The sequence below is a fragment of the Amblyraja radiata genome, chromosome 8 (assembly GCF_010909765.2).
Source record: "Amblyraja radiata isolate CabotCenter1 chromosome 8, sAmbRad1.1.pri, whole genome shotgun sequence".
Classification (NCBI taxonomy): domain Eukaryota; kingdom Metazoa; phylum Chordata; class Chondrichthyes; order Rajiformes; family Rajidae; genus Amblyraja; species Amblyraja radiata.
The window spans coordinates 31481177-31490925 of record NC_045963.1 but is presented as its reverse complement, the minus strand read 5'-3'; the positions used below and the strand labels follow the sequence as shown (position 1 = coordinate 31490925).

Genomic DNA, 9749 nt, shown 5'->3' with positions numbered 1-9749 from the left:
CCGGGTGCTCCGGTTTCCTCCCACACTGCAAAAGCGTGCACGTTTCTAAGCTAAGGGGCTTGGTACGATTGTAAATTGTCATTAGTTTGTGTATTATAGTGTTAAATCATGGGACGGCATGGACGTGGTGGGATGCAGGGCCTGTTTCCGCGCAGTATCTCTAAACTAAACAAAACTACAGCAGACGTTCTCCTGTGGTAGAGTCATACAGCGTGAAAGCACGCCAACCAACATGCCCCAGCTACACTAGTCCCACCTGTCCGCACTTTTCCCATATCCCTCTAAACCTATCCTATCCATAGATGAGAAGTAATTAAAAGTTACCTCTTTTATCTCTTTCATACCCATTTGGTTACACCATGGAAGATAGACACAAATTGCTGGAGTAACTCAGCGGGATAGGCAGCATCTCTGGATAGAAGGAATGGGTGACGTTTCCGTTCATGACCCTTCTTCAGACTGTACACTATGCCGTTTTCTTCATGGTCCAAGGTCAAATCTAAGGCAACAGGGTTCTGGAAACTTTTATAAATTATCAAAGAATCTGAACAAATCTGATGAGCACCAGGATCAGCTATAACGATTCAGCAAAACATCTTTGCTTTAGTACTCTGGTGATTTTTCCTCCTTAATCTTCACTGTGGTAGTTGAAGTAAGTTCACAGAAACTATTTTGTTCAGTTTAGCAACCAAATTGTTCAGTCTGTTGGCCATATCCTGGTCTCCACTATGGCTTTCTGACTTGGGCTCTTAAACCTGTCAGATCACGCTAAGGAATTCAAGACGTACGTTGTATTGGAAAGTTTTATGTTTGCGAACTTGAATGAAATCTGTTGCAAGATTGTGTAGATTTAAAATGTTTAATTAGTAATAGAGGTAACGGGGGGAAGCTTTGGTCCAGCTTGGCACTTGTCTGACAGTCTCATATGTTCCTGGTCCTGGCGTTTTCTGTAAATACATAGAGAATGGATTAAGCAAAAGCGCTGGGCAGCCGTGCTGGACAGGGCCCGACCGCCGGCAGAGCAAGGAGAGACGTTGGCAAGAGAGAGGGCGGTCGGCGGGCGAGCACGGCCGTGATAGAGTGAGAAGGGCAGCGGCATTGACTGGATGGCGTAGGAGAGAGTGGAGGGTGTAGGTGAGAGTGGAGGGTGTAGGTGAGAGTGGAGGGTGTAGGAGAGAGTGGAGGGTGTAGGAGAGAGTGGAGGGTGTAGGTGAGAGTGGAGGGTGTAGGTGAGAGTGGAGGGTGTAGGTGAGAGTGGACGGCGTAGGAGAGCAATCGCCTGTGTGAGTGCTTGCGGTCGGCTGAGGACGGGCCCACGTGGGTACCAGTGGTCAGTGGGTGACGCACCGCCAGGAACAAGGAGGGATCCGGCGTGGGGAGGCTGCAGGGGACAAGGAGGGACTGGGAGGGGGAGGGGGAGGGGGGAAGGAAGAGGGACTATATTGAATACTTTTGTAACATTGACAACGCCCTTTACATGGTGACCCTTCCATACTTGTACTGTATGCAAACAAAGAATCTCACTGTACCAAGTACATGTGATAATAAAGTAACGATCAATCGATCGATCAATCAATAAAACAATAATCTACCTTAACTCACTGTTTTATAAATTGTTGGGCCAGGATCACAGATAAAATCTTTTCTCACTCTGCTGAGCCGGTCCGAATGTAACATATGAATGTAGGCAGTCAAGAGTCTTTAGAGAGATACAGTGTGGAAACAAGCCCTTTGGCTCACCGAGACTGCGCCGACCAGCGATCACCCCGTACACTAACCTACACACACTATGGAGCACTCGGACAAACACACGCGGTCACAGGGAGATCATACAAACTCAGCACAGACAACACCCGTAGTTATGATCGAACCCCGGTCCCCGGTGTTATAAGGCAGCAACTCCACCGTTGCACCACCGTGTCACCCAGAAAGTCAAATGTTATGTTTAGATAGGGTAAATGCACAAGGTAGGGGAATCAAGAACCAGAGGACATAGGATTAAGATGAGGGGAGAAAGATTTAATAGGAACCTGAGCCCTAAGAGCTCTATCTAACTCTCTTTTGAATGCATCCAGTGAATCAGCCTCCACTGCCTTCTGAGGCTGAGAATTCCACAAATTCACAACTCTCTGTGTGAAAACGTTTTTCCTCATCTCAGTTCTAAATGGCCTACCCCTTATTCTTAAACTGTGGCCCCTGGTTCTGGACTCTCCCAACATTGGGAACATGTTTCCTGCATCTAGCATGTCCAATGCCTTAATAATTTTATATGTTTCTATAAGATTCCCTCTCATCCTTCTAAATTCCAGAGTATACAAGCCCAGCCACACCATTCTTTCATCATATGACAGCCCCGCCATCCCGGGAATTAACCTCATGAATCTACACTGCATTCCCTCAATAGCAAGAACGTTTAATAAGATTTTGGACAGGTACATAGATAGGAAATATTTGGAGCTGCTTGTGTAGATGGGGTGGGCAAATTGGGCCAAAAGGCTTTTTTCCACACTGGCTGACTCTATGACACCTTCCCTCTGTAATAGGATATGCATGTCCCATTGATAATTCTGGGAACTAGCTCATCTCCCCTGCAGCCTCGGCCTTCTCTTTCTGCTGTCTGGCTGCTTTGCGGCCTAAACATGGAGGCAATTTTCACACAGCCAGATATACAGCATGAGAAGCATGGTTGAGATATTAATGTTAATAGGACACTGGGGAAAACTCTCTTTGCTCCTTTAGATAATGCCATAAGATATTATACATCCACCTGAGAAAGTAAACGGGCCTTGTTTTAACATCTCATACCTGATGCACACACTGTACTCTCTGTGTTGCTCTGGAGTGTCAGTATAGATTTTAGTTTATTGTTACTATTATTGTTGTGTGTACTGAGGTACAGTGAAAAGCTTATTGTTGTGTGCTATCCAGTCAACGAAAAGACTATGCATGATACAAATCAAGCCGTCCACAGTGTACAGATAGAGGATAATGTTTAGTGCATGATAAAGTCCAGCAAAATCTGATCAAGACTGCTCTCAATTGGTGAGAGGATGGATTAGTTGCCTGATAACAGCTGGGAAGAAACAGTCCATGAATTTGGAGGTATGCATTTTTAAACTTCTGTATTCCTGCTCAGGTCCCTTGAATTCAATGTCAATGAAATTCATGTTCTGGATACCCGTACAATTTGGGGTATGTATACATTTTTATTTTGCCCCCATGAACCATTTCCTGGTCCCATTGTAATGCGGCCTTTTATTTGGTTTCGCCAATCCCTGCATTTGCCTTCAAGGCTGTAAAATATGCTGAAAATATCCAAAACTAGAAGAAATGTTGGGGAAAGAAAAAAATGTGGTGCTTTCTGTGTTTCTGAGGATATATCCCTTTAAGTGCTCCTGGCATCCTCCGTGACTTGATTAGCAGCCAGCTCATCTGAAAATTTCAGTTGGTCTGACCATGGAAAACTCAGATCATTCAGTTGCAGATCAGCCAGCGTTGGCTCATTACAGCCCAGCTTTCTCTCCTCATGTTGGAAAATGTGTCAAAAGTGTTCCTTGTCAGTGGCAACATGCATTGAAATATGACATACTCTGTGCAGGCTTCAGCCAACCATTTGCATGCTTTAGTAATCCGATTACACTTGCTTTTGAAGATGCCTTGTCACATTTTAGGCTTTCTTTTCCAGAACAATATGTAGAGCTGTATTTTATTTATAAACAACTTAGAGGCTATCTTTTCATACTCACGCTGGTGCTAGGTAAAAACCGAGGCACTTTGGACTGAAAGGGGGAACTCATGATCTGAGTCAGAGTCTGATCCTTCACGTCATAGTGTCCTGGTGCCGGCCCTTCTTTCTGCAGGGCAGAGAAGAGGCAATCAGCGAATGATCCAACTAAATGGCAGTCAAATTACTGGCTAATCAAAACCTCACCTATTGTGGTACGGGCCCACAATTGTCAGCAACCCATATCACCACACTCAAGTAACCATTCTTCATTTGTGTGAGTCCAGATGGTCAATTATTGGCCGCATTATAACAATGCGGAGCTAACCAGATGTCTGGGCAAGGCATGTTACAAAGCAGTGCATAGCTCAGGAATTAGTCCTCTCAGTCTACAGTGCTTTAATTAATCCTTAAGAGGGACTGAATACAGAATATTTATGGATTCACTTTCTCAGTAAGAAAAAAAAGTGCTTAATTTGTTATTCATGGCATCCTTTCTTATTCACCTCAAAAAAATGTTTTTCAATGAACGAGCCAAGAAAAGATCAAAAGAGTAAAAGAAAACAGCAAGAAAATGAAAATCCAGACATGAAGATTTTATGGAGGGAGGAACCCATGAAAGATCAATCTTCAGTCTGAAGAAGGGTTTCCAGAAACGTTGCCTATTTCCTTCGCTCCATAGATGCTGCCTCACCCGCTGAGTTTCTCCAGCATTTTTGTCTACCTTCGATTTTCCAGCATCTGCAGTTCCTTCTTAAACTAAAAATCTTTAGTAAATGTTTGATTTGGTTTAGAGAAACGGCACGGAAACATGCTCTTCGGCCCACCGTGTCCACGCCAACCATTCATCACCCGTTCACACTAATTCTGTGTTATCCAACTTTCTCATCCACTCCCTGCACACTAGGAGCAATTTACAGAGGCGAATTAACCTACAAAACCACACATCTTTGGGATGTGGGAAGAAACTGGAACACCCAGAGGAAACCCACGAGGTCACAGGGATAATGTGCAAACTAGGCACAGACAGCCCCCAAGGTCAGGATCCAACCAGGGACTCCGGCACTGTGAGGCTGCGCACTGTGCACTGTGCCGCCAAATTCTTGTGGAACTCCAGTTCCCTGCACTTGATAAAAACAATATAAACATAAATTAAAGATAGAATTCTTTAATTTGCCTTTTGCTTTTATATCTCAAAGTGCAACATTTGGCAGACAACTATGCATGCATGATGATGAGAAGTCGCATGTCCAGTCTACCCGCAGATGCTGCCTGGCCTGCTGAGTTCCTCGAGCACTTTGTTTTGATCAAGGTTTCTATATCTGTAGGCTCTTGGGTTTAGGTTTATCATTGTCATGTGTACTCAGGTATAGTGAAAAGCATTTGTTTTCATGCTATCCAATCAAATCAGATAATACTTAACTGGAATACAATCAAGTATAAAAGATACAGCGAAGAGAAAGATACAAAGTGAACAACGTGACTCCATGTTAGAATCTTCACGATAGTTTGTCTCTTTTAGCGATACATTTAATGGTTTACTGAAACCCCTAAAGAATGAATGGGATGACCCTGCTAGTTATTTTAGTGGGTAGTCATTGTGATCTGACCTTTGGCCTGAACCCCATGGCTAAAATCACATTTGCCATCTTTTTTCATTTGTGAAGCTGCTGGTCACAATATCTCTTCCTTGTGCAGTTCAACTAAACATCATTGAAGCCACAGGGTTCTGCTTTTGTGCAGTGATGAGCTTGTGGTTATTTATCCTACGCGTATCCTATAATTGCCTTATTGGAAAAGTGGGTAAATATGAACTGCATGAAAGTTATGTTTAGATGAAGGGTCTTGATGCGAAACATTGTCTGTCCATTCCTGTTCAAAGGGATTGTCTGATCCAGAGTTCCTCAAGCTGCGTTCCTTATTTGCTCCAGATTCCAGCATCTGCAGTCCCTTGTGCTTTGCTGAATATTAACTGCTGTTTCCCAGAATATATCTGATTCATCAAATGAAAACGTGAGAGCTATAGCAATGGAGTCATATAAGTGATATGCAGTCTTGAGTACTCTGTAGATTTTACACCTGATATTCAGCATAAGTGGGGCAGGGTTCAGTGTGCTCTGGAGTGAAGAGATATTAACAGATAGCCACAACACTGCTGTGTATTGTAATATATTTCATTTTTTTAAACAATTTCTGTTATATTTTTCTTAAAGGTTGCCTCTATATGTAACTTCTCTGGCATTTGTCCAACCATCTGCCTATCAAAAAAGTCTCGTCATCTCCATCAACCTATTACCTGCAAGGCCTCTTCTCCCAAAATGAGTCTCAAGAAGGGTCCCAACCCTGAAACATCACCAATCCATGCTCTCCAGAGATGTTGCCTAACCCGCTGAGTTACTCCAACACTCTGTGTCTGCCTCCATAAGACCACAACACATAGGAGCAGAATTAGGCCATTCAGCCCATCGAGTCTACTCCACCATTCAATCATGGCTGCTCTATTTTTCACTCTCGACCCAATTCTCCTGCCATCTCCCCGTAAATCTTTAACATCTTTACTAATCAAGAATCTATCAATCTCTGCTTGATACCCAATGTCTTGGCCTCGACAGCCATCTGTGGCAATATAGTCCACAGATTCACCACCCTTTGGCGAAAGAAATTCCTTCTCAACTACATTCCGAAGGTACGTCCTTTTATTCTGAGGCTCTGTATATACCTTGGACTGGACCAAGCACAATAATATATTCAACAGCACAATAACATTCAACAATATCAAATACAGTGAGTAAAAATTTTATATTTAAGGAATTTTGATCCATTTGGCTATCCTGTCGGATGTCAGGACCTTCATTGAACTGTTGCTTTAATTCCCTGCCAATATTATTCTACAAATGGGAAACCAGTGGGTGCACAGCCATGGTGCAAACTTGTGCCTGTTAACCTGAACAAGGGTTTCTATCTGCTGTGACACTGATTATTTTTCAATGTTTTTTTACCTTGCCCCACTTACTACCATTAAATGCTGAACTCACAAGGCAATAACAGATTATTCACAAAAGTAAAGTGAGCCTAGAACATTAACCAAAAAATTATTGTTTATAAAGAGACCATGTGCTGGTAAATGGGATTAATATAATGGATACTTAATGGTCTGCGTGAACAAAGTGGGTCGCAGGGCCTGTTTCTGTACTAGTCATAGAGCTATACAGCATGGAAACAAGTTCCTTGGCCCATCTTGGTCATACTGACCAAGTTTCCATTCTGGGTTAATCCTATTTGCCTGCATTTGGCCCATTTCCCACTAAACCCCATCCAAATATCTTCTCCATGCTGACCAAGATGTCATTGTGGGCTAGTTCCATTTGCTGTATACTGTATATCTGTCCAAATGTCTTTTAAGTTGTAAATGTGTTTATTATATTGTACGTAACATAAAAAAGTCGTACTGTTCAACTGTGTTACTTAGTAACTTGAACATCTATCTATAAAGGGTAAAAAAAATAAAGCAATTTCCTTACCTATTGCATCCTGCAAATGAATAAAACTCTATTCAAATGGCTGGAGGTGAATAGCTAACTCGTTATAGTGACTCGCTCACCTCTTGCATTTTCCTGAATCAGGCATTTAAAATAAAACAAAGGCAGACAAAAATGCTGGAAAAACTCAGCGGGTGAGGCAGCATCTATGGAGCGAAGGAAATAGGCAACGTTTCGGGTCGAAACCCTTCTTCAGACTGATGTGAGATTAGGGGGGGTGCGGGAAGAAGAAAGGAAGAGTAGGAATCAGTGGGCTGAGGGAGAGCTGAGAAGGGGAGGAGGAAGTAGGGACTATCTGAAATTAGAGAAGTCAATGTTCATATTGCTGGGGTATAAACTGCCCAAGCGAAATATGAGGTGCTGCTCTTCCAATTTACGGTGGTCCTCACTCTGGCCATGGAGGAGGCCCAGGACAGAAAGGTCAGATTCGGAATGGGAGGGGGAGTTAAAGTGCTGAGCCACCAGGAGATCAGGTTGGTCATTGCGAACCGAGCGGAGGTGTTCAGCGAAGCGATCGACAAGCCTACGTTTGGCCTCACCGATGTAGAGCAGCTGACATCTGGAGCAGGGGATGCAATAGATGAGGCTGGAGGAGGTGCAGGTGAACCTCTGCTGCACCTGGAAAGACTGCTTGGGTCCTTGAATGGAGTCAAGGGGGGAGGTAAAGCGACAAGTGTAGCATTTCTTGCGGTTGCAAGGGAAAGTGACAGGAGAGGGGGTGGTTCGGGAGGGAAGGGGCGAATTGATCAGGGAGTTACGGAGGGAGCGGTCTCTGTGGAAAGCAGACAGGGGAGAAGATGGGAAGATGTGGCAACTCGTGGGGTCAATGCTTTGGCACTGCATTTATACCTACAACCTTTTGGCTGAGAGGTATACTAATCGGTGAAGGTTTTTTTGTTAATCGTGCACTCGAAAGAAGAGAAAATCCTTTAAAAATGAGAGATTGGAGCCTTACGCAAGTTGGTTGGAGGTTGCGAAAATGTCGGAGGATTGTTTGTTGTATGTGACGGTTGGTAGAGTGGAAGGTGAGGACAAGGAGGACTCTGCCCTTGTTACGAATGGGGAGTGAGAGCAGAGTCACGGGGCATAGAAGAGACCCAGGTGAGAGCCTCATCTATGGTAGAAGAGTGGGACCCCCGTTCCCTGAAGAATGAGGACATCTCCGATGCCCTGGTATGGAACACCTCATGCTGGGTGCAGATGCGGCGTAGACGGAGGAATTTGGAGATGGGGATGGAGTCCTTATAGGAAGCAGGGTGGGAAGAGGTGTAGTCCAGATAGCCATGGGAGTCAGTGGGTTTATAGTGGATGTCGGTCAGTAGTCTATCACCTGCGATGGAGATAGTGAGGTCAAGAAATGTTAGGTAAATGTCGGAAATGGTCAAGGTGTATTTGAGTGCCGGATGGATGTTAGTGGTGAAATGGATGAAGTCAGTGTGTGGGTGCAGGATGCAGCACCAATGCAGTCGTCTGCATAAAAATATAACACCTTGCTTAATGCTCCAATCTCTCATTTTTAAAGGATTTTCTCTTCTTTCGAGTGCACGATTAACAAAAAAACCTTGACCGTTTAGTATACCTCTCAGCCACAAGGTTGTAGGTATAAATCCAGTGCCCAAGCTTTGAGCACATCATTCAGGCCTGCAGCCACAAAGGAGCATTGCACTGTCAGAGCTGCTGTCTTTATTAGATAGGGTGCTTAATCATAGCTCTGTCTGCTTTCGATCCCATGACAGTTCTACAGAAAAACAGCGGAGCTTCCAAACCCAGATGACATCGCCAAAACAAATTATTTGATCATTAACATATTACTCTTCGCTGGAGCCTGAAATCTGGACACAGGATTTACTATCTCACTGCGACCAATTTCCCTTCTGGGATAGATAAAGTTCTGTCGTATCGTGTCCATGCTTCAAAATATATATAATTGGCCACAATGCCCTTCATGATGCCCTGACAACTTATTTGTACTTTTATTTCTTTCACTCGAGCAAAGTAAACAAGTAGAACTTGAAAACATATTATATCAGTACAAAAAGTGAAGAAACAAATGAAATGTATGTAAGGGAGGCACAGTGGTGCAGAGGTAGAGCTGTTGCCTCACAGCACCATAGACCCAGGGTGGATCCTGGCAATGGATGCTGTCTGTGCAGAGTTTGTACATTCTTCTTGTGATCCCGTATGTTTTCTCTGGGCGTTCTGGTTTCCTCCCACATTCCAAAGACTTGCAGTTTTATAGGTTAATTGCCTTCCATAAATTGCCCCTAGTGTGGAAGATAGCACTGTTGTATGGGTGATCGAGAACCAGTGTACTCAGTGGGCCAAAGGGCCTGTTTTCACACTCTAAACTAAAACAAACTAAATACATAGCATCCATTGTAACTAGTGTATTTTCTTCCAGACGTAACTTTAATTTTTATCTGGATTTGAAGACAATATTTTCATGAAAGAAAGAATGTAAAATGAAGAATTTACCATAGGAAGCG

At 43.6% G+C, this 9749-nt stretch overlaps 1 long non-coding RNA gene across 1 annotated transcript in view; it reads right to left on the bottom strand.

Moving 5' to 3' along the window:
• Positions 1-276: 276 nt before the first annotated feature.
• LOC116976028 overlaps positions 277-9749 on the bottom strand; it is a 34888-nt gene continuing 25415 nt past the window's right edge. The window contains exons 4-5 of the long non-coding RNA XR_004412852.1: positions 3747-3854; positions 277-947 (exon numbers count right to left, since the gene is read on the bottom strand). This is a non-coding gene — a long non-coding RNA (uncharacterized LOC116976028). The remainder of the gene's footprint in view (positions 948-3746; positions 3855-9749) is intronic.